This window comes from Salvelinus alpinus, chromosome 12 (assembly GCF_045679555.1).
Source record: "Salvelinus alpinus chromosome 12, SLU_Salpinus.1, whole genome shotgun sequence".
Lineage (NCBI taxonomy): Eukaryota > Metazoa > Chordata > Actinopteri > Salmoniformes > Salmonidae > Salvelinus > Salvelinus alpinus.
Window position 1 is genome coordinate 51,074,013 of NC_092097.1, and position 23,035 is coordinate 51,097,047.

The following is a 23,035-nucleotide window of genomic DNA, read 5'->3' on the forward strand; positions in this document are numbered from 1 at the left end:
TATGGCTCTAATCTGATAGTGGTAGTGGTATGGTAGATGTCTAGTCTCCTGTATGGCTCTAATCTGATAGTGGTAGTGGGGTGGTAGATGTCTAGTCTCCTTTATGGCTCTAATCTGATAGTGGTAGTGGGGTAGTAGATGTCTAGTCTCTTTTATGGCTCTAATCTTGTAGTGATAGATGTCTAGTCTCCCTTATGGCTGTAATCTGATAGTGGTAGTGGGGTGGTAGGTTTCTCCTTTATGGCTCTAATCTGATAGCGGTAGTGGGGTGGTAGATGTCTAGTCTCCTTTATGGCTCTAATCTGATAGTGGTAGTGGGGTGGTAGATGTCTAGTCTCCTTTATGGCTTTAATCTGGTAGTGATAGATGTCTAATCTCCCTTATGGCTGCAATCTGATAGTGGTAGTGGGGTGGTAGGTTTCTCCTTTATGGCTCTAATCTGATAGTCGTAGTGGGGTGGTAGATGTCTAGTCTCCTTTATGGCTCTAATCTGATAGTGGTAGTGGGGTGTTAGATGTCTAGTCTCCTTTATGTCTCTAATCTGGCAGTGATAGATGTCTAGTCTCCCTTATGGATGTAATCTGATAGTGGTAGTGGGGTGGTAGGTTTCGCCTTTATGGCTCTAATCTGATAGTGGATGTGGGGTGGTAGGTTTCTCCTTTATGGCTCTAATCTGATAGTGGTAGATGTCTAGTCTCCTTTATGGATCTAATTTGATAGTGGTAGTGGGGTAGTAGATGTCTAGTCTCCTTTATGGCTCTAATCTGATAGTGGTAGTGGGGTGATAGATGTCTAGTCTCCTTTATGGCTCTAATCTGATAGTGGAAGTGGGGTGATAGATGTCTAGTCTCGTTTATGGCTCTAATCTGATAGTGGTAGATGTCTAGTCTCATTTATGGCTCTAATTTGATAGTGGTAGTGGGGTAGTAGATGTCTAGTCTCCCTTATGGCTGTAATCTGATAGTGGTAGTGGGGTGGTAGGTTTCTCCTTTATGGCTCTAATCTGATAGTGGATGTGGGGTGATAGATGTCTAGTCTCCTTTATGGCTCTAATCTGATAGTGGAAGTGGGGTGATAGATGTCTAGTCTCCTTTATGGCTCTAATCTGATAGTGGAAGTGGGGTGATAGATGTCTAGTCTCCTTTATGGCTCTAATCTGATAGTGGTAGATGTCTAGTCTCATTTATGGCTCTAATTTGATAGTGGTAGTGGGGTAGTAGATGTCTAGTCTCCCTTATGGCTGTAATCTGATAGTGGTAGTGGGGTGGTAGATGTCTAGTCTCCTTTTTGGCTCTAATCTGATAGTGGTAGTGGGGTAGTAGATGTCTAGTCTCCCTTATGGCTGTAATCTGATAGTAGTAGTGGGGTGGTAGGTTTCTCCTTTATGGCTCTAATCTGATAGTGGTAGTGGGGTGGTAGATGTCTAGTCTCCTTTATGGCTCTAATCTGATAGTAGTAGTGGGGTGATAGATACCTATTCTCCTTTATGGCTCTAATCTGATAGTGGTAATGGGGTGGTAGATGTCTAGTCTCCTCTATGGCGCTAATCTGATAATGGTAGTGGGGTGGTAGATGTCTAGTCTCCATTATGGCTCTAATCTGATAGTGGTAGTGGGGTGGTAGATGTCTAGTCTCCTTTATAGCTCAAATCTAATAGTGGTAGTGGGGTAGTAGATGTCTAGTCTCCCTTATGGGTTCTAATCTGATAGTGGTAGTAGGGTGGTAGATGTCTAGTCTCCCTTATGGCTCTAATCTGATAGTGGTAGTGGGGTGGTAGATGTCTAGTCTCCTTTATGTCTCTAATCTTTTGGTGGTAGTGTGGTGGTAGATGTCTAGTCTCCTTTATGGCTCTAATCTGATAGTGGTAGTGGGGTGGTAGATGTCTAGTCTCCTTTATGGCTCTAATCTCATAGTGGTAGTGGGGTAGTATATGTCTAGTCTCCCTTATGGGCTCTAATCTGATAGTGGTAGTGGTATGGTAGATGTCTAGTCTCCTGTATGGCTCTAATCTGATAGTGGTAGTGGGGTGGTAGATATCTAGTCTCCCTTATGGCTCTAAACTGATAATGGTAGTGGGGTGGTAGATGTCTAGTCTCCTTTATGGCTCTAATCTGATAGTGGTAGTGGTATGGTAGATGTCTAGTCTCCTGTATGGCTCTAATCTGATAGTGGTAGTGGTATGGTAGATGTCTAGTCTCCTGTATGGCTCTAATCTGATAGTGGTAGTGGGGTGGTAGATGTCTAGTCTCCTTTATGGCTCTAATCTGATAGTGGTAGTGGGGTAGTAGATGTCTAGTCTCTTTTATGGCTCTAATCTTGTAGTGATAGATGTCTAGTCTCCCTTATGGCTGTAATCTGATAGTGGTAGTGGGGTGGTAGGTTTCTCCTTTATGGCTCTAATCTGATAGTGGTAGTGGGGTGGTAGATGTCTAGTCTCCTTTATGGCTCTAATCTGATAGTGGTAGTGGGGTGGTAGATGTCTAGTCTCCTTTATGGCTTTAATCTGGTAGTGATAGATGTCTAATCTCCCTTATGGCTGCAATCTGATAGTGGTAGTGGGGTGGTAGGTTTCTCCTTTATGGCTCTAATCTGATAGTCGTAGTGGGGTGGTAGATGTCTAGTCTCCTTTATGGCTCTAATCTGATAGTGGTAGTGGGGTGTTAGATGTCTAGTCTCCTTTATGTCTCTAATCTGGCAGTGATAGATGTCTAGTCTCCCTTATGGCTGTAATCTGATAGTGGTAGTGGGGTGGTAGGTTTCTCCTTTATGGCTCTAATCTGATAGTGGATGTGGGGTGGTAGGTTTCTCCTTTATGGCTCTAATCTGATAGTGGTAGATGTCTAGTCTCCTTTATGGATCTAATTTGATAGTGGTAGTGGGGTGATAGATGTCTAGTCTCCTTTATGGCTCTAATCTGATAGTGGAAGTGGGGTGATAGATGTCTAGTCTCCTTTATGGCTCTAATCTGATAGTGGTAGATGTCTAGTCTCCTTTATGGCTCTAATTTGATAGTGGTAGTGGGGTAGTAGATGTCTAGTCTCCCTTATGGCTGTAATCTGATAGTGGTAGTGGGGTGGTAGGTTTCTCCTTTATGGCTGTAATCTGATAGTGGTAGTGGGGTGGTAGATGTCTAGTCTCCTTTATGGCTGTAATCTGATAGTGGTAGTGGGGTGGTAGATGTCTAGTCTCCCTTTTGTCTCTAATCTGATAATGGTAGTGGGGTGGTAGATGTCTAGTCTCCATTATGGCTCTAATCTGATAGTGGTAGTGGGGTGATAGATGTCTAGTCTCTGTTATGGCTCTAATCTGATAGTGGTAGTGGGGTGGTAGATGTCTAGTCTCCTTTATGACTCTAATCTGATAGTGGTAATGGGGTGGTAGATGTCTAGTCTCCTGTATGGTTCTAATCTGATAGTGCTAGTGGGTGGTAGATGTCTAGTCTCCCTTATTGCTCTAATCTGATAGTGGTAGTGGGATGGTAGATGTCTAGTCTCCTTTATGGCTCTAATCTGATAATGGTAGTGGGGTGGTAGATGTCTAGTCTCCATTATGGCTCTAATCTGATAGTGGTAGTGGGGTGGTAGATGTCTAGTCTCCTTTATAGCTCAAATCTAATAGTGGTAGTGGGGTAGTAGATGTCTAGTCTCCCTTATGGGCTCTAATATGATCGTGGTAGTAGGGTGGTAGATGTCTAGTCTCCCTTATGGCTCTAATCTGATAGTGGTAGTGGGGTGGTAGATGTCTAGTCTCCTTTCTGTCTCCAATCTTTTGGTGGTAGTGTGGTGGTAGATGTCTAGTCTCCTTTATGGCTCTAATCTGATAGTGGTAGTGGGGTGGTAGATGTCTAGTCTCCTTTGTGGCTCTAATCTGATAGTGGTAGTGGGGTTGTAGATGTCTAGTCTCCTTTATGGCTCTAATCTGATAGTGGTAGTGGGGTAGTAGATGTCTAGTCTCCCTTATGGCTGGAATCTGATAGTGGTAGTGGGGTGGTAGGTTTCTCCTTTATGGCTCTAATCTGATAGTGGATGTGGGGTGGTAGGTTTCTCCTTTATGGCTCTAATCTGATAGTGGTAGATGTCTAGTCTCCTTTATGGCTCTAATTTGATAGTGGTAGTGGGGTAGTAGATGTCTAGTCTCCTTTATGGCTCTAATCTGATAGTGGTAGTGGGGTGATAGATGTCTAGTCTCCTTTATGGCTCTAATCTGATAGTGGTAGTGGGGTGATAGATGTCTAGTCTCCTTTATGGCTCTAATCTGATAGTGGAAGTGGGGTGATAGATGTCTAGTCTCCTTTATGGCTCTAATCTGATAGTGGTTGTGGGGTAGTAGATGTCTAGTCTCCTTTATGGCTCTAATCTGATAGTGGTAGTGGGGTGATAGATGTCTAGTCTCCTTTATGGCTCTAATCTGATAGTGGAAGTGGGGTGATAGATGTCTAGTCTCCTTTATGGCTCTAATCTGATAGTGGTAGATGTCTAGTCTCCTTTATGGCTCTAATTTGATAGTGGTAGTGGGGAACTAGATGTCTAGTCTCCCTTATGGCTGTAATCTGATAGTGGTAGTGGGGTGGTAGGTTTCTCCTTTATGGCTGTAATCTGATAGTGGTAGTGGGGTGGTAGATGTCTAGTCTCCTTTATGGCTCTAATCTGATAGTGGTAGTGGGGTGGTAGATGTCTAGTCTCCCTTTTGTGTCTAATCTGATAATGGTGGTGGGGTGGTAGATGTCTAGTCTCCATTATGGCTCTAATCTGATAGTGGTAGTGGGATGGTAGATGTCTAGTCTCCTTTATGGCTCTAATCTCATAGTGGTAGTGGGGTAGTAGATGTCTAGTCTCCCTTATGGGCTCTAATCTGATAGTGGTAGTAGGGTGGTAGATGTCTAGTCTCCCTTATGGCTCTAATCTGATAGTGGTAGTGGGGTGGTAGATGTCTAGTCTCCTTTATGGCTCTAATCTGATAGTGGTAGTGGGGTAGTAGATGTCTAGTCTCCCTTATGGCTGTAATCTGATAGTACTAGTGGGGTGGTAGGTTTCTCCTTTATGGCTCTAATCTGATAGTGGTAGTGGGGTGGTAGATGTCTAGTCTCCTTTATGGCTCTAATCTGATAGTGGTAGTGGGGTAGTAGATGTCTAGTCTCCCTTATGGCTGGAATCTGATAGTGGTAGTGGGGTGGTAGGTTTCTCCTTTATGGCTCTAATCTGATAGTGGATGTGGGGTGGTAGGTTTCTCCTTTATGGCTCTAATCTGATAATGGTAGTGGGGTGGTAGATGTCTAGTCTCCTTTATAGCTCAAATCTAATAGTGGTAGTGGGGTAGTAGATGTCTAGTCTCCCTTATGGGCTCTAATATGATCGTGGTAGTAGGGTGGTAGATGTCTAGTCTCCCTTATGGCTCTAATCTGATAGTGGTAGTGGGGTGGTAGATGTCTAGTCTCCTTTCTGTCTCCAATCTTTTGGTGGTAGTGTGGTGGTAGATGTCTAGTCTCCTTTATGGCTCTAATCTGATAGTGGTAGTGGGGTGGTAGATGTCTAGTCTCCTTTGTGGCTCTAATCTGATAGTGGTAGTGGGGTTGTAGATGTCTAGTCTCCTTTATGGCTCTAATCTGATAGTGGTAGTGGGGTAGTAGATGTCTAGTCTCCCTTATGGCTGGAATCTGATAGTGGTAGTGGTCTGGTAGGTTTCTCCTTTATGGCTCTAATCTGATAGTGGATGTGGGGTGGTAGGTTTCTCCTTTATGGCTCTAATCTGATAGTGGTAGATGTCTAGTCTCCTTTATGGCTCTAATTTGATAGTGATAGTGGGGTAGTAGATGTCTAGTCTCCTTTATGGCTCTAATCTCATAGTGGTAGTGGGGTAGTAGATGTCTAGTCTCCCTTATGGGCTCTAATCTGATAGTGGTAGTAGGGTGGTAGATGTCTAGTCTCCCTTATGGCTCTAATCTGATAGTGGTAGTGGGGTGGTAGATGTCTAGTCTCCTTTATGGCTCTAATCTGATAGTGGTAGTGGGGTAGTAGATGTCTAGTCTCCCTTATGGCTCTAATCTGATAGTGGTAGTGGGGTGATAGATGTCTAGTCTCCTTTATGGCTCTAATCTGATAGTGGTAGTGGGGTGATAGATGTCTAGTCTCCTTTATGGCTCTAATCTGATAGTGGAAGTGGGGTGATAGATGTCTAGTCTCCTTTATGGCTCTAATCTGATAGTGGTAGTGGGGTAGTAGATGTCTAGTCTCCTTTATGGCTCTAATCTGATAGTGGTAGTGGGGTGATAGATGTCTAGTCTCCTTTATGGCTCTAATCTAATAGTGGTAGTGGGGTGGTAGATGTCTAGTCTCCTTTATGGCTCTAATCTGATAGTGGTAGTGGGGTGGTAGATGTCTAGTCTCCTTTATGGCTCTAATCTGATAGTGGTAGTGGGGAACTAGATGTCTAGTCTCCTTTATGGCTCTAATTTGATAGTGGTAGTGGGGAACTAGATGTCTAGTCTCCCTTATGGCTGTAATCTGATAGTGGTAGTGGGGTGGTAGGTTTCTCCTTTATGGCTGTAATCTGATAGTGGTAGTGGGGTGGTAGATGTCTAGTCTCCTTTATGGCTCTAATCTGATAGTGGTAGTGGGGTGGTAGATGTCTAGTCTCCCTTTTGTCTCTAATCTGATAATGGTAGTGGGGTGGTAGATGTCTAGTCTCCATTATGGCTCTAATCTGATAGTGGTAGTGGGATGGTAGATGTCTAGTCTCCTTTATGGCTCTAATCTCATAGTGGTAGTGGGGTAGTAGATGTCTAGTCTCCCTTATGGGCTCTAATCTGATAGTGGTAGTAGGGTGGTAGATGTCTAGTCTCCCTTATGGCTCTAATCTGATAGTGGTAGTGGGGTGGTAGATGTCTAGTCTCCTTTATGGCTCTAATCTGATAGTGGTAGTGGGGTAGTAGATGTCTAGTCTCCCTTATGGCTGTAATCTGATAGTACTAGTGGGGTGGTAGGTTTCTCCTTTATGGCTCTAATCTGATAGTGGTAGTGGGGTGGTAGATGTCTAGTCTCCTTTATGGCTCTAATCTGATAGTGGTAGTGGGGTAGTAGATGTCTAGTCTCCCTTATGGCTGGAATCTGATAGTGGTAGTGGGGTGGTAGGTTTCTCCTTTATGGCTCTAATCTGATAGTGGATGTGGGGTGGTAGGTTTCTCCTTTATGGCTCTAATCTGATAATGGTAGTGGGGTGGTAGATGTCTAGTCTCCATTATGGCTCTAATCTGATAGTGGTAGTGGGGTGGTAGATGTCTAGTCTCCTTTATAGCTCAAATCTAATAGTGGTAGTGGGGTAGTAGATGTCTAGTCTCCCTTATGGGCTCTAATATGATCGTGGTAGTAGGGTGGTAGATGTCTAGTCTCCCTTATGGCTCTAATCTGATAGTGGTAGTGGGGTGGTAGATGTCTAGTCTCCTTTATGGCTCTAATCTGATAGTGGAAGTGGGGTGATAGATGTCTAGTCTCCTTTATGGCTCTAATCTGATAGTGGTAGATGTCTAGTCTCCTTTATGGCTCTAATTTGATAGTGGTAGTGGGGAACTAGATGTCTAGTCTCCCTTATGGCTGTAATCTGATAGTGGTAGTGGGGTGGTAGGTTTCTCCTTTATGGCTGTAATCTGATAGTGGTAGTGGGGTGGTAGATGTCTAGTCTCCTTTATGGCTCTAATCTGATAGTGGTAGTGGGGTGGTAGATGTCTAGTCTCCCTTTTGTGTCTAATCTGATAATGGTGGTGGGGTGGTAGATGTCTAGTCTCCATTATGGCTCTAATCTGATAGTGGTAGTGGGGTGGTAGATGTCTAGTCTCCTTTATGGCTCTAATCTCATAGTGGTAGTGGGGTAGTAGATGTCTAGTCTCCCTTATGGGCTCTAATCTGATAGTGGTAGTAGGGTGGTAGATGTCTAGTCTCCCTTATGGCTCTAATCTGATAGTGGTAGTGGGGTGGTAGATGTCTAGTCTCCTTTATGGCTCTAATCTGATAGTGGTAGTGGGGTAGTAGATGTCTAGTCTCCCTTATGGCTGTAATCTGATAGTACTAGTGGGGTGGTAGGTTTCTCCTTTATGGCTCTAATCTGATAGTGGTAGTGGGGTGGTAGATGTCTAGTCTCCTTTATGGCTCTAATCTGATAGTGGTAGTGGGGTAGTAGATGTCTAGTCTCCCTTATGGCTGGAATCTGATAGTGGTAGTGGGGTGGTAGGTTTCTCCTTTATGGCTCTAATCTGATAGTGGATGTGGGGTGGTAGGTTTCTCCTTTATGGCTCTAATCTGATAATGGTAGTGGGGTGGTAGATGTCTAGTCTCCATTATGGCTCTAATCTGATAGTGGTAGTGGGGTGGTAGATGTCTAGTCTCCTTTATAGCTCAAATCTAATAGTGGTAGTGGGGTAGTAGATGTCTAGTCTCCCTTATGGGCTCTAATATGATCGTGGTAGTAGGGTGGTAGATGTCTAGTCTCCCTTATGGCTCTAATCTGATAGTGGTAGTGGGGTGGTAGATGTCTAGTCTCCTTTCTGTCTCCAATCTTTTGGTGGTAGTGTGGTGGTAGATGTCTAGTCTCCTTTATGGCTCTAATCTGATAGTGGTAGTGGGGTGGTAGATGTCTAGTCTCCTTTGTGGCTCTAATCTGATAGTGGTAGTGGGGTTGTAGATGTCTAGTCTCCTTTATGGCTCTAATCTGATAGTGGTAGTGGGGTAGTAGATGTCTAGTCTCCCTTATGGCTGGAATCTGATAGTGGTAGTGGTCTGGTAGGTTTCTCCTTTATGGCTCTAATCTGATAGTGGATGTGGGGTGGTAGGTTTCTCCTTTATGGCTCTAATCTGATAGTGGTAGATGTCTAGTCTCCTTTATGGCTCTAATTTGATAGTGATAGTGGGGTAGTAGATGTCTAGTCTCCTTTATGGCTCTAATCTGATAGTGGTAGTGGGGTGATAGATGTCTAGTCTCCTTTATGGCTCTAATCTGATAGTGGTAGTGGGGTGATAGATGTCTAGTCTCCTTTATGGCTCTAATCTGATAGTGGAAGTGGGGTGATAGATGTCTAGTCTCCTTTATGGCTCTAATCTGATAGTGGTAGTGGGGTAGTAGATGTCTAGTCTCCTTTATGGCTCTAATCTGATAGTGGTAGTGGGGTGATAGATGTCTAGTCTCCTTTATGGCTCTAATCTAATAGTGGAAGTGGGGTGATAGATGTCTAGTCTCCTTTATGGCTCTAATCTGATAGTGGTAGATGTCTAGTCTCCTTTATGGCTCTAATTTGATAGTGGTAGTGGGGAACTAGATGTCTAGTCTCCTTTATGGCTCTAATTTGATAGTGGTAGTGGGGAACTAGATGTCTAGTCTCCCTTATGGCTGTAATCTGATAGTGGTAGTGGGGTGGTAGGTTTCTCCTTTATGGCTGTAATCTGATAGTGGTAGTGGGGTGGTAGATGTCTAGTCTCCTTTATGGCTCTAATCTGATAGTGGTAGTGGGGTGGTAGATGTCTAGTCTCCCTTTTGTCTCTAATCTGATAATGGTAGTGGGGTGGTAGATGTCTAGTCTCCATTATGGCTCTAATCTGATAGTGGTAGTGGGATGGTAGATGTCTAGTCTCCTTTATGGCTCTAATCTCATAGTGGTAGTGGGGTAGTAGATGTCTAGTCTCCCTTATGGGCTCTAATCTGATAGTGGTAGTAGGGTGGTAGATGTCTAGTCTCCCTTATGGCTCTAATCTGATAGTGGTAGTGGGGTGGTAGATGTCTAGTCTCCTTTATGGCTCTAATCTGATAGTGGTAGTGGGGTAGTAGATGTCAAGTCTCCCTTATGGCTGTAATCTGATAGTACTAGTGGGGTGGTAGGTTTCTCCTTTATGGCTCTAATCTGATAGTGGTAGTGGGGTGGTAGATGTCTAGTCTCCTTTATGGCTCTAATCTGATAGTGGTAGTGGGGTAGTAGATGTCTAGTCTCCCTTATGGCTGGAATCTGATAGTGGTAGTGGGGTGGTAGGTTTCTCCTTTATGGCTCTAATCTGATAGTGGATGTGGGGTGGTAGGTTTCTCCTTTATGGCTCTAATCTGATAATGGTAGTGGGGTGGTAGATGTCTAGTCTCCATTATGGCTCTAATCTGATAGTGGTAGTGGGGTGGTAGATGTCTAGTCTCCTTTATAGCTCAAATCTAATAGTGGTAGTGGGGTAGTAGATGTCTAGTCTCCCTTATGGGCTCTAATATGATCGTGGTAGTAGGGTGGTAGATGTCTAGTCTCCCTTATGGCTCTAATCTGATAGTGGTAGTGGGGTGGTAGATGTCTAGTCTCCTTTCTGTCTCCAATCTTTTGGTGGTAGTGTGGTGGTAGATGTCTAGTCTCCTTTATGGCTCTAATCTGATAGTGGTAGTGGGGTGGTAGATGTCTAGTCTCCTTTGTGGCTCTAATCTGATAGTGGTAGTGGGGTTGTAGATGTCTAGTCTCCTTTATGGCTCTAATCTGATAGTGGTAGTGGGGTAGTAGATGTCTAGTCTCCCTTATGGCTGGAATCTGATAGTGGATGTGGGGTGGTAGGTTTCTCCTCTATGGCTCTAATCTGATAGTGGATGTGGGGTGGTAGGTTTCTCCTTTATGGCTCTAATCTGATAGTGGTAGATGTCTAGTCTCCTTTATGGCTCTAATTTGATAGTGGTAGTGGGGTAGTAGATGTCTAGTCTCCTTTATGGCTCTAATCTGATAGTGGTAGTGGGGTGATAGATGTCTAGTCTCCTTTATGGCTCTAATCTGATAGTGGTAGTGGGGTGATAGATGTCTAGTCTCCTTTATGGCTCTAATCTGATAGTGGAAGTGGGGTGATAGATGTCTAGTCTCCTTTATGGCTCTAATCTAATCTGATAGTGGTAGTGGGGTAGTAGATGTCTAGTCTCCTTTATGGCTCTAATCTGATAGTGGTAGTGGGGTGATAGATGTCTAGTCTCCTTTATGGCTCTAATCTGATAGTGGAAGTGGGGTGATAGATGTCTAGTCTCCTTTATGGCTCTAATTTGATAGTGGTAGTGGGGAACTAGATGTCTAGTCTCCCTTATGGCTGTAATCTGATAGTGGTAGTGGGGTGGTAGGTTTCTCCTTTATGGCTGTAATCTGATAGTGGTAGTGGGGTGGTAGATGTCTAGTCTCCTTTATGGCTCTAATCTGATAGTGGTAGTGGGGTGGTAGATGTCTAGTCTCCCTTTTGTCTCTAATCTGATAATGGTAGTGGGGTGGTAGATGTCTAGTCTCCATTATGGCTCTAATCTGATAGTGGTAGTGGGATGGTAGATGTCTAGTCTCCCTTATGGCTCTAATCTGATAGTGGTAGTGGGGTGGTAGATGTCTAGTCTCCTTTATGGCTCTAATCTGATAGTGGTAGTGGGGTAGTAGATGTCTAGTCTCCCTTATGGCTGTAATCTGATAGTACTAGTGGGGTGGTAGGTTTCTCCTTTATGGCTCGAATCTGATAGTGGTAGTGGGGTGGTAGATGTCTAGTCTCCTTTATGGCTCTAATCTGATAGTGGTAGTGGGGTTGTAGATGTCTAGTCTCCCTTATGGCTGGAATCTGATAGTGGTAGTGGGGTGGTAGGTTTCTCCTTTATGGCTCTAATCTGATAGTGGATGTGGGGTGGTAGGTTTCTCCTTTATGGCTCTAATCTGATAATGGTAGTGGGGTGGTAGATGTCTAGTCTCCATTATGGCTCTAATCTGATAGTGGTAGTGGGGTGGTAGATGTCTAGTCTCCTTTATAGCTCAAATCTAATAGTGGTAGTGGGGTAGTAGATGTCTAGTCTCCCTTATGGGCTCTAATCTGATAGTGGTAGTAGGGTGGTAGATGTCTAGTCTCCCTTATGGCTCTAATCAGATAGTGGTAGTGGGGTGGTAGATGTCTAGTCTCCTTTATGTCTCTAATCTTTTGGTGGTAGTGTGGTGGTAGATGTCTAGTCTCCTTTATGGCTCTAATCTGATAGTGGTAGTGGGGTGGTAGATGTCTAGTCTCCTTTTTGGCTCTAATCTGATAGTGGTAGTGGGGTTGTAGATGTCTAGTCTCCTTTATGGCTCTAATCTGATAGTGGTAGTGGGGTAATAGATGTCTAGTCTCCTTTATGGCTCTAATCTGATAGTGGTAGTGGGGTGGTAGATGTCTAGTCTCCTTTATGGCTCTAATCTGATAGTAGATGTCTAGTCTCCTTTATGGCTCTAATCTGGTGGTAGATGTCTAGTCTCCTTTATGGCTCTCATCTGATAGTGGTAGTGGGGTGGTAGATGTCTAGTCTCCTTTATGGCTCTAATCTGATAGTGGTAGTGGGGTGGTAGATGTCTAGTCTCCTTTATGGCTCTAATCTGATAGTGGTAGTGGGGTGGTAGATGTCTAGTCTCCCTTATGGCTCTAATCTGATAATGGTAGTGGGATGGTAGATGTCTAGTCTCCATTATGGCTCTAATCTGATAGTGGTAGTGGGGTGGTAGATGTCTAGTCTCCTTTATGGCTCTAATCTGTTGGTGGTAGTTGGGTGGTAGATGTCTAGTCTCCTTTATGGCTCTAATCTGATAGTGGTAGTGGGGTGATAGATGTCTAGTCTCCTTTATGGCTCTAATCTGATAGTGGAAGTGGGGTGATAGATGTCTAGTCTCCTTTATGGCTCTAATCTGATAGTGGTAGATGTCTAGTCTCCTTTATGGCTCTAATTTGATAGTGGTAGTGGGGAACTAGATGTCTAGTCTCCCTTATGGCTGTAATCTGATAGTGGTAGTGGGGTGGTAGGTTTCTCCTTTATGGCTGTAATCTGATAGTGGTAGTGGGGTGGTAGATGTCTAGTCTCCTTTATGGCTCTAATCTGATAGTGGTAGTGGGGTGGTAGATGTCTAGTCTCCCTTTTGTCTCTAATCTGATAATGGTAGTGGGGTGGTAGATGTCTAGTCTCCATTATGGCTCTAATCTGATAGTGGTAGTGGGATGGTAGATGTCTAGTCTCCCTTATGGCTCTAATCTGATAGTGGTAGTGGGGTGGTAGATGTCTAGTCTCCTTTATGGCTCTAATCTGATAGTGGTAGTGGGGTAGTAGATGTCTAGTCTCCCTTATGGCTGTAATCTGATAGTACTAGTGGGGTGGTAGGTCTTCTCCTTTATGGCTCGAATCTGATAGTGGTAGTGGGGTGGTAGATGTCTAGTCTCCTTTATGGCTCTAATCTGATAGTGGTAGTGGGGTAGTAGATGTCTAGTCTCCCTTATGGCTGGAATCTGATAGTGGTAGTGGGGTGGTAGGTTTCTCCTTTATGGCTCTAATCTGATAGTGGATGTGGGGTGGTAGGTTTCTCCTTTATGGCTCTAATCTGATAATGGTAGTGGGGTGGTAGATGTCTAGTCTCCATTATGGCTCTAATCTGATAGTGGTAGTGGGGTGGTAGATGTCTAGTCTCCTTTATAGCTCAAATCTAATAGTGGTAGTGGGGTAGTAGATGTCTAGTCTCCCTTATGGGCTCTAATCTGATAGTGGTAGTAGGGTGGTAGATGTCTAGTCTCCCTTATGGCTCTAATCAGATAGTGGTAGTGGGGTGGTAGATGTCTAGTCTCCTTTATGTCTCTAATCTTTTGGTGGTAGTGTGGTGGTAGATGTCTAGTCTCCTTTATGGCTCTAATCTGATAGTGGTAGTGGGGTGGTAGATGTCTAGTCTCCTTTTTGGCTCTAATCTGATAGTGGTAGTGGGGTTGTAGATGTCTAGTCTCCTTTATGGCTCTAATCTGATAGTGGTAGTGGGGTAATAGATGTCTAGTCTCCTTTATGGCTCTAATCTGATAGTGGTAGTGGGGTAGTAGATGTCTAGTCTCCTTTATGGCTCTAATCTGATAGTGGTAGTGGGGTGATAGATGTCTAGTCTCCTTTATGGCTCTAATCTGATAGTGGTAGTGGTAGATGTCTAGTCTCCTTTATGGCTCTCATCTGATAGTGGTAGTGGGGTGGTAGATGTCTAGTCTCCTGTATGGCTCTAATCTGATAGTGGTAGTGGGGTGGTAGATGTCTAGTCTCCTGTATGGCTCTAATCTGATAGTGGTAGTGGGGTGGTAGATGTCTAGTCTCCCTTATGGCTCTAATCTGATAATGGTAGTGGGATGGTAGATGTCTAGTCTCCATTATGGCTCTAATCTGATAGTGGTAGTGGGGTGGTAGATGTCTAGTCTCCTTTATGGCTCTAATCTGTTGGTGGTAGTTGGGTGGTAGATGTCTAGTCTCCTTTATGGCTCTAATCTGATAGTGGTAGTGGGGTGATAGATGTCTAGTCTCCTTTATGGCTCTAATCTGATAGTGGAAGTGGGGTGATAGATGTCTAGTCTCCTTTATGGCTCTAATCTGATAGTGGTAGTGGGGTAGTAGATGTCTAGTCTCCTTTATGGCTCTAATCTGATAGTGGTAGTGGGGTGATAGATGTCTAGTCTCCTTTATGGCTCTAATCTGATAGTGGAAGTGGGGTGATAGATGTCTAGTCTCCTTTATGGCTCTAATCTGATAGTGGTAGATGTCTAGTCTCCTTTATGGCTCTAATTTGATAGTGGTAGTGGGGAACTAGATGTCTAGTCTCCCTTATGGCTGTAATCTGATAGTGGTAGTGGGGTGGTAGGTTTCTCCTTTATGGCTGTAATCTGATAGTGGTAGTGGGGTGGTAGATGTCTAGTCTCCTTTATGGCTCTAATCTGATAGTGGTAGTGGGGTGGTAGATGTCTAGTCTCCCTTTTGTCTCTAATCTGATAATGGTAGTGGGGTGGTAGATGTCTAGTCTCCATTATGGCTCTAATCTGATAGTGGTAGTGGGATGGTAGATGTCTAGTCTCCTTTATGGCTCTAATCTCATAGTGGTAGTGGGGTAGTAGATGTCTAGTCTCCCTTATGGGCTCTAATCTGATAGGGGTAGTAGGGTGGTAGATGTCTAGTCTCCCTTATGGCTCTAATCTGATAGTGGTAGTGGGGTGGTAGATGTCTAGTCTCCTTTATGGCTCTAATCTGATAGTGGTAGTGGGGTAGTAGATGTCTAGTCTCCCTTATGGCTGTAATCTGAGAGTACTAGTGGGGTGGTAGGTTTCTCCTTTATGGCTCTAATCTGATAGTGGTAGTGGGGTGGTAGATGTCTAGTCTCCTTTATGGCTCTAATCTGATAGTGGTAGTGGGGTAGTAGATGTCTAGTCTCCCTTATGGCTGGAATCTGATAGTGGTAGTGGGGTGGTAGGTTTCTCCTTTATGGCTCTAATCTGATAGTGGATGTGGGGTGGTAGGTTTCTCCTTTATGGCTCTAATCTGATAATGGTAGTGGGGTGGTAGATGTCTAGTCTCCATTATGGCTCTAATCTGATAGTGGTAGTGGGGTGGTAGATGTCTAGTCTCCTTTATAGCTCAAATCTAATAGTGGTAGTGGGGTAGTAGATGTCTAGTCTCCCTTATGGCTCTAATCTGATAGTGGTAGTGGGGTGGTAGATGTCTAGTCTCCCTTATGGCTCTAATCTGATAGTGGTAGTGGGGTGGTAGATGTCTAGTCTCCTTTATGTCTCTAATCTTTTGGTGGTAGTGTGGTGGTAGATGTCTAGTCTCCTTTATGGCTCTAATCTGATAGTGGTAGTGGGGTGGTAGATGTCTAGTCTCCTTTTTGGCTCTAATCTGATAGTGGTAGTGGGGTTGTAGATGTCTAGTCTCCTTTATGGCTCTAATCTGATAGTGGTAGTGGGGTAATAGATGTCTAGTCTCCTTTATGGCTCTAATCTGATAGTGGTAGTGGGGTAGTAGATGTCTAGTCTCCTTTATGGCTCTAATCTGATAGTGGTAGTGGGGTGATAGATGTCTAGTCTCCTTTATGGCTCTAATCTGATAGTGGTAGATGTCTAGTCTCCTTTATGGCTCTCATCTGATAGTGGTAGTGGGGTGGTAGATGTCTAGTCTCCTGTATGGCTCTAATCTGATAGTGGTAATGGGGTGGTAGATGTCTAGTCTCCTGTATGGCTCTAATCTGATAGTGGTAGTGGGGTGGTAGATGTCTAGTCTCCCTTATGCCTCTAATCTGATAATGGTAGTGGGATGGTAGATGTCTAGTCTCCATTATGGCTCTAATCTGATAGTGGTAGTGGGGTGGTAGATGTCTAGTCTCCTTTATGGCTCTAATCTGTTGGTGGTAGTTAGGTGGTAGATGTCTAGTCTCCTTTATGGCTCTAATCTGATAGTGGTAGTGGGGTGGTAGATGTCTAGTCTCCTTTGTGGCTCTAATCTGATAGTGGTAGTGGGGTGGTAGATGTCTAGTCTCCTTTATGGCTCTAATCTGGTAGTGATAGATGTCTAGTCTCCCTTATGGCTGAAATCTGATAGTGGTAGTGGGTGGTAGGTTTCTCCTTTATGGCTGTAATCTGATAGTGGTAGTGGGGTGGTAGGTTTCTCCTTTATTGCTCTAATCTGATAATGGTAGTGGGGTGGTAGGTTTCTCCTGTATGGCTTTAATCTGATAGTGGTAGATGTCTAGTCTCCTTTATGGCTCTAAATTGATAGTGGTAGTGGGGTAGTAGATGTCTAGTCTCCCTTATGGCTGTAATCTGATAGTGGTAGTGGGGTGGTAGGTTTCTCCTTTATGTCTCTAATCTGATAGTGGTAGTGGGGTGGTAGATGTCTAGTCTCCTTTATGGCTCTAATCTGATAGTGGTAGTGGGGTGAAATATGTCTAGTCTCCATTATGGCTCTAATCTGATAGTGGTAGTGGGGTGGTAGATGTCTAGTCTCCTTTATGGCTCTAATCTGATAGTGGTAGTGGGGTGGTAGATGTCTAGTCTCCTTTATGGCTCTAATCTGATAGTGGTAGTGGGGTGGTAGATGTCTAGTCTCCTTTATGGCTCTATTCTGGTAGTGATAGATGTCTAGTCTCCTTTATGGCTCTAATTTGATAGTGGTAGTGGGGTAGTAGATGTCTAGTCTCCTTTATGGCTCTAATCCGATAGTGGTAGTGGGGTGTTAGGTTTCTCCTTTATGGCTCTAATCTGATAGTGGTAGTGGGGTGTTAGGTTTCTCCTTTATGGCTCTAATCTGATAGTGGTAGTGGAGTGGTAGATGTCTAGTCTCCTTTATGGCTCTAATCTGATAGTGGTAGTGGGGTGGTAGATGTCTAGTCTCCTTTATGGCTCTATTCTGGTAGTGATAGATGTCTAGTCTCCTTTATGGCTCTAATTTGATAGTGGTAGTGGGGTAGTAGATGTCTAGTCTCCTTTATGGCTCTAATCTGATAGTGGTAGTGGGGTGGTAGGTTTCTCCTTTATGGCTCTAATCTGATAGTGGTAGTGGGGTGTTAGGTTTTTCCTTTATGGCTCTAATCTGATAGTGGTAGTGGGGTGGTAGATGTCTAGTCTCCTTTATGGCTCTAATCTGATAGTGGTAGTGGGGTGGTAGATGTCTAGTCTCCTTTATGGCTCTAATCTGATAGTGGTAGATGTCTACATTTACATTTACATTTAAGTCATTTAGCAGACGCTCTTATCCAGAGCGACTTACAAATTGGTGCATTCACCTTATGATATCCAGTGGAACAACCACTTTACAATAGTGCATCTAACTCTTTTAAGGGGGAGGGGGGGGGGTTAGAAGGATTACTTTATCCTATCCTAGGTATTCCTTAAAGAGGTGGGGTTTCAGGTGTCTCCGGAAGGTGGTGATTGACTCCGCTGACCTGGCGTCGTGAGGGAGTTTGTTCCACCATTGGGGTGCCAGAGCAGCGAACAGTTTTGACTGGGCTGAGCGGGAACTGTACTTCCTCAGAGGTAGGGAGGCGAGCAGGCCAGAGGTGGATGAACGCAGTGCCCTTGTTTGGGTGTAGGGCCTGATCAGAGCCTGAAGGTACGGAGGTGCCGTTCCCCTCACAGCTCCGTAGGCAAGCACCATGGTCTTGTAGCGGATGCGAGCTTCAACTGGAAGCCAGTGGAGAGAGCGGAGGAGCGGGGTGACGTGAGAGAACTTGGGAAGGTTGAACACCAGACGGGCTGCGGCGTTCTGGATGAGTTGTAGGGGTTTAATGGCACAGGCAGGGAGCCCAGCCAACAGCGAGTTGCAGTAATCCAGACGGGAGATGACAAGTGCCTGGATTAGGACCTGCGCCGCTTCCTGTGTGAGGCAGGGTCGTACTCTGCGAATGTTGTAGAGCATGAACCTACAGGAACGGGTCACCGCCTTGATGTTAGTTGAGAACGACAGGGTGTTGTCCAGGATCACGCCAAGGTTCTTAGCACTCTGGGAGGAGGACACAATGGAGTTGTCAAACGTGATGGCGAGATCATGGAACGGGCAGTCCTTCCCCGGGAGGAAGAGCAGCTCCGTCTTGCCGAGGTTCAGCTTGAGGTGGTGATCCGTCATCCACACTGATATGTCTGCCAGACATGCAGAGATGCGATTCGCCACCTGGTTATCAGAAGGGGGAAAGGAGAAGATTAATTGTGTGTCGTCTGCATAGCAATGATAGGAGAGACCATGTGAGGATATGACAGAGCCAAGTGACTTGGTGTATAGCGAGAATAGGAGAGGGCCTAGAACAGAGCCCTGGGGGACACCAGTGGTGAGAACACGTGGTGCGGAGACAGATTCTCGCCACGCCACCTGGTAGGAGCGACCTGTCAGGTAGGACGCAATCCATGCGTGGGCCGCGCCGGAGATGCCCAACTCGGAGAGGGTGGAGAGGAGGATCTGATGGTTCACAGTATCAAAGGCAGCCGATAGGTCTAGAAGGATGAGAGCAGAGGAGAGAGAGTTAGCTTTAGCAGTGCGGAGCGCCTCCGTGACACAGAGAAGAGCAGTCTCAGTTGAATGACTAGTCTTGAAACCTGACTGATTTGGATCAAGAAGGTCATTCTGAGAGAGATAGCAGGAGAGCTGGCCAAGGACGGCACGTTCAAGAGTTTTGGAGAGAAAAGAAAGAAGGGATACTGGTCTGTAGTTGTTGACATCGGAGGAATCGAGTGTAGGTTTTTTCAGAAGGGGTGCGACTCTCGCTCTCTTGAAGACGGAAGGGACGTAGCCAGGGGTCAAGGATGAGTTGATGAGCGAGGTGAGGTAAGGGAGAAGGTCTCCGGAAATGGTCTGGAGAAGAGAGGAGGGGATAGGGTCAAGCGGGCAGGTTCTTGGGCGGCCGGCCGTCACAAGACGCGATATTTCATCTGGAGAGAGAGGGGAGAAAGAGGTCAAAGCACAGGGTAGGGCAGTGTGAGCAGAACCAGCGGTGTCGTTTGACCTAGCAAACGAGGATCGGATGTCGTCGACCTTCTTTTCAAAATGGTTGACGAAGTCATTTGCAGAGAGAGAGGAGGGGGGGGGAAGGGGGAGGAGGATTCAGGAGGGAGGAGAAGGTGGCAAAGAGCTTCCTAGGGTTAGAGGCAGATGCTTGGAATTTAGAGTGGTAGAAAGTGGCTTTAGCAGCAGAGACAGAAGAGGAGAATGTAGAGAGGAGGGAGTGAAAGGATGCCAGGTCCGCAGGGAGGCGAGTTTTCCTCCATTTCCGCTCGGCTGCCCGGAGCCCTGTTCTGTGAGCTCGCAATGAGTCGTCGAGCCACGGAGCAGGAGGGGAGGACCGAGCCGGCCTGGAGGATAGGGGACATAGAGAGTCAAAGGATGCAGAAAGGGAGGAGAGGAGGGTTGAGGAGGCAGAATCAGGAGATAGGTTGGAGAAGGTTTGAGCAGAGGGAAGAGATGATAGGATGGAAAAGGAGAGAGTAGCGGGGGAGAGAGAGCGAAGGTTGGGACGGCGCGATACCATCCGAGTAGGGGCAGTGTGGGAAGTGTTGGATGAGAGCGAGAGGGAAAAGGATACAAGGTAGTGGTCGGAGACTTGGAGGGGAGTTGCAATGAGATTAGTGGAAGAGCAGCATCTAGTAAAGATGAGGTCAAGCGTATTGCCTGCCTTGTGAGTAGGGGGGGAAGGTGAGAGGGTGAGGTCAAAAGAGGAGAGGAGTGGAAAGAAGGTCCCGTGGTCCCGTGTGGCTCAGTTGGTAGAGCATGGCGCTTGCAACGCCAGGGTTGTGGGTTCATTCCCCACGGGGGGACCAGGATGAATATGTATGAACTTTCCAATTTGTAAGTCGCTCTGGATAAGAGCGTCTGCTAAATGACGTAAATGTAAATGTAAATGTAAGAAGGAGCCAGAGAGGAATGAGTCAAAGGTAGACGTGGAGAGGTTAAAGTCACCCAGAACTGTGAGAGGTGAGCCATCCTCAGGAAAGGAACTTATCAAGGCGTCAAGCTCATTGATGAACTCTCCAAGGGAACCTGGAGGGCGATAAATGATAAGGATGTTAAGCTTGAAAGGGGTGGTAACTGTGACAGCATGGAATTCAAAGGAGGCGATAGACAGATGGGTCAGGGGAGAAAGAGAGAATGTCCACTTGGGCGAGATGAGGATCCCAGTCTAGTCTCTGTTATGGCTCTAATCTGATAGTGGTAGTGGGGTGGTAGATGTCTAGTCTCCTTTATGGCTCTAATCTGATAGTGGTAGATGTCTACATTTACATTTACATTTAAGTCATTTAGCAGACGCTCTTATCCAGAGCGACTTACAAATTGGTGCATTCACCTTATGATATCCAGTGGAACAACCACTTTACAATAGTGCATCTAACTCTTTTAAGGGGGGGGGGGGGGGGGGGGTTAGAAGGATTACTTTATCCTATCCTAGGTATTCCTTAAAGAGGTGGGGTTTCAGGTGTCTCCGGAAGGTGGTGATTGACTCCGCTGACCTGGCGTCGTGAGGGAGTTTTTTCCACCATTGGGGTGCCAGAGCAGCGAACAGTTTTGACTGGGCTGAGCGGGAACTGTACTTCCTCAGAGGTAGGGAGGCGAGCAGGCCAGAGGTGGATGAACGCAGTGCCCTTGTTTGGGTGTAGGGCCTGATCAGAGCCTGAAGGTACGGAGGTGCCGTTCCCCTCACAGCTCCGTAGGCAAGCACCATGGTCTTGTAGCGGATGCGAGCTTCAACTGGAAGCCAGTGGAGAGAGCGGAGGAGCGGGGTGACGTGAGAGAACTTGGGAAGGTTGAACACCAGACGGGCTGCGGCGTTCTGGATGAGTTGTAGGGGTTTAATGGCACAGGCAGGGAGCCCAGCCAACAGCGAGTTGCAGTAATCCAGACGGGAGATGACAAGTGCCTGGATTAGGACCTGCGCCGCTTCCTGTGTGAGGCAGGGTCGTACTCTGCGAATGTTGTAGAGCATGAACCTACAGGAACGGGTCACCGCCTTGATGTTAGTTGAGAACGACAGGGTGTTGTCCAGGATCACGCCAAGGTTCTTAGCACTCTGGGAGGAGGACACAATGGAGTTGTCAAACGTGATGGCGAGATCATGGAACGGGCTGTCCTTCCCCGGGAGGAGGAGCAGCTCCGTCTTGCCGAGGTTCAGCTTGAGGTGGTGATCCGTCATCCACACTGATATGTCTGCCAGACATGCAGAGATGCGATTCGCCACCTGGTTATCAGAAGGGGAAAGGAGAAGATTAATTGTGTGTCGTCTGCATAGCAATGATAGGAGAGACCATGTGAGGATATGACAGAGCCAAGTGACTTGGTGTATAGCGAGAATAGGAGAGGGCCTAGAACAGAGCCCTGGGGGACACCAGTGGTGAGAACACGTGGTGCGGAGACAGATTCTCGCCACGCCACCTGGTAGGAGCGACCTGTCAGGTAGGACGCAATCCATGCGTGGGCCGCGCCGGAGATGCCCAACTCGGAGAGGGTGGAGAGGAGGATCTGATGGTTCACAGTATCAAAGGCAGCCGATAGGTCTAGAAGGATGAGAGCAGAGGAGAGAGAGTTAGCTTTAGCAGTGCGGAGCGCCTCCGTGACACAGAGAAGAGCAGTCTCAGTTGAATGACTAGTCTTGAAACCTGACTGATTTGGATCAAGAAGGTCATTCTGAGAGAGATAGCAGGAGAGCTGGCCAAGGACGGCATGTTCAAGAGTTTTGGAGAGAAAAGAAAGAAGGGATACTGGTCTGTAGTTGTTGACATCGGAGGGATCGAGTGTAGGTTTTTTCAGAAGGGGTGCGACTCTCGCTCTCTTGAAGACGGAAGGGACGTAGCCAGCGGTCAAGGATGAGTTGATGAGCGAGGTGAGGTAAGGGAGAAGGTCTCCGGAAATGGTCTGGAGAAGAGAGGAGGGGATAGGGTCAAGCGGGCAGGTTCTTGGGCGGCCGGCCGTCACAAGACGCGAGATTTCATCTGGAGAGAGAGGGGAGAAAGAGGTCAAAGCACAGGGTAGGGCAGTGTGAGCAGAACCAGCGGTGTCGTTTGACCTAGCAAACGAGGATCGGATGTCGTCGACCTTCTTTTCAAAATGGTTGACGAAGTCATTTGCAGAGAGAGAGGAGGGGGGGGGGGGGGAGGAGGATTCAGGAGGGAGGAGAAGGTGGCAAAGAGCTTCCTAGGGTTAGAGGCAGATGCTTGGAATTTAGAGTGGTAGAAAGTGGCTTTAGCAGCAGAGACAGAAGAGGAGAATGTAGAGAGGAGGGAGTGAAAGGATGCCAGGTCCGCAGGGAGGCGAGTTTTCCTCCATTTCCGCTCGGCTGCCCGGAGCCCTGTTCTGTGAGCTCGCAATGAGTCGTCGAGCCACGGAGCAGGAGGGGAGGACCGAGCCGGCCTGGAGGATAGGGGACATAGAGAGTCAAAGGATGCAGAAAGGGGGGAGAGGAGGGTTGAGGAGGCAGAATCAGGAGATAGGTTGGAGAAGGTTTGAGCAGAGGGAAGAGATGATAGGATGGAAGAGGAGAGAGTAGCGGGGGAGAGAGAGCGAAGGTTGGGACGGCGCGATACCATCCGAGTAGGGGCAGTGTGGGAAGTGTTGGATGAGAGCGAGAGGGAAAAGGATACAAGGTAGTGGTCGGAGACTTGGAGGGGAGTTGCAATGAGATTAGTGGAAGAGCAGCATCTAGTAAAGATGAGGTCAAGCGTATTGCCTGCCTTGTGAGTAGGGGGGGAAGGTGAGAGGGTGAGGTCAAAAGAGGAGAGGAGTGGAAAGAAGGAGCCAGAGA